Below are 575 nucleotides of genomic sequence, written 5' to 3'. Positions count from 1 at the left end.
TATATATATATGTGTATGTGTGTGTGTGTTCATAATACGGCCACTTCGCGAATTGGCCTGCCAGATCGCGAAGTGGCATGGGAGGATCAGCCAAAGTTGGAAGAAAAAATCATTGGCACGTATTATTGGCTCTGTATAACCATAAATTCATTCCTTAATAATTACTAGCTGCGGTACCCGCAGCTAACTGCGGTGGAATGTGGCCATTTGAGACAAAGTAAAAAATAAAATTTTTTAAATTTTAATTTAAAAACCTGTTTGTTTTTTATATTTTTAAATTAGAAGATTTGCATTTTTAAATTAAAAAAGAAAACAAAAGCGGCAATATTAGCAAATAACCTTTTTAATAAAACAAATATTAAAAAATTCTGATCCCAGCGTATCACCCGGTATGTGAAAAAACATACCACTACAATTTTTTTTTCTGTAAAGTAAAAGTTATTAGAAATACTTTTGTATTTCTATACTATATATTTCTTTGTATTTCTTTTTTAATATCTTTTGATATTAAAAAAGTAGTAAAATGGTCAACATAAAAAATTTACCTCTCGCCTTTCGCCGCCTACCGGGCATTC

The sequence above is a fragment of the Parasteatoda tepidariorum genome, chromosome 2 (assembly GCF_043381705.1).
Source record: "Parasteatoda tepidariorum isolate YZ-2023 chromosome 2, CAS_Ptep_4.0, whole genome shotgun sequence".
NCBI classification, from domain to species: domain Eukaryota; kingdom Metazoa; phylum Arthropoda; class Arachnida; order Araneae; family Theridiidae; genus Parasteatoda; species Parasteatoda tepidariorum.
This window is presented reverse-complemented; position numbering follows the sequence as displayed.